Here is a 1,028-nt window from a genome sequence, read left to right as displayed (position 1 = left end):
CACTCTGCAAAGTTTCCACTGTGCAATGAACATTCTATTCACCTGCTATTATGTTAATGTCAAATGACTTCAGATGCTCTAGTACCTCCACTTACCCTAAGAGTTCAACAAGTTGTTAGAATGGGAGTCGCTTCATGTTGACACTCAGTCCTTGGTTCATTGTATCTTGAATCCTTTTAAACATCATTGAAAGGCATCCTGAATATCAACTATTCCCTAATCAAGCAGAATATGTTATTTTGCCACACTGATTTACTTCTTATGGTCAAAACAGATAAGAATGTGGTGGAAACAATTTATTAACTTTCTAATACAGAATGCCGTTTAAGTGTTTCTGATAGTTTATTTTGATTGTCAAGTTGATTGGTTGGAGACACGCCCAGGAGATTATCATGTTTCTGCCTAGATCTGGATATAAGCATGTCTCATAAAGTCATGATCTTTGGAATTGTATCTGTTCCCTGGACCCTTCTGCCCAGGCAATTCATTTGATTTATGCTGCTCTGGTTGCATGAAGTGAGTAGCTTTCCTTGCCTACACTCATACCACAGTGTTTCTCCCCTGGAGTCATTCAACCATGAACTGAAACCGTCAAGGACATGAGCCAAAAAATCTTTTTCTGTTTTAAGCTGCTGATGTCAGGTGCTTTGTTATAGCATAGGAAAACTGATCAGTACAGTCTTTATGCTTAATTTGTTATGTACTTAATAACCAACATATTTACTCATTGTTATTTTTCTTATTCCTTTCTTCAATGAGTTATTAAGGTATTTAAAAGCAATGCATTGGAGTGAGACTACCTGGGGTCCTCCGGATCCTGAATAGACCCAGAGTGCAGGCCCGGAGAGTGAGTGAGATGACCCTGGGCCTGGTGGGATCCTGAATAGACCCAGAGTGCAGGCCTGGAGAGTGAGTGAGATGACCGGGGCCCTCCGGATCCTGAACAGACCCAGAGAACAGGCCCGGCAAGTGAGTGAAACGACCGAGGCTGCAGGATCCTGAACAGACCCAGAGCGTAGGCCCGGTGA

This window comes from Octodon degus, unplaced genomic scaffold (genome assembly GCF_000260255.1).
Source record: "Octodon degus isolate 3935 unplaced genomic scaffold, OctDeg1.0 scaffold00011, whole genome shotgun sequence".
In the NCBI taxonomy this organism is placed as follows: Eukaryota; Metazoa; Chordata; class Mammalia; order Rodentia; family Octodontidae; genus Octodon; species Octodon degus.
Note: the sequence above shows the minus strand (reverse complement) of the source record.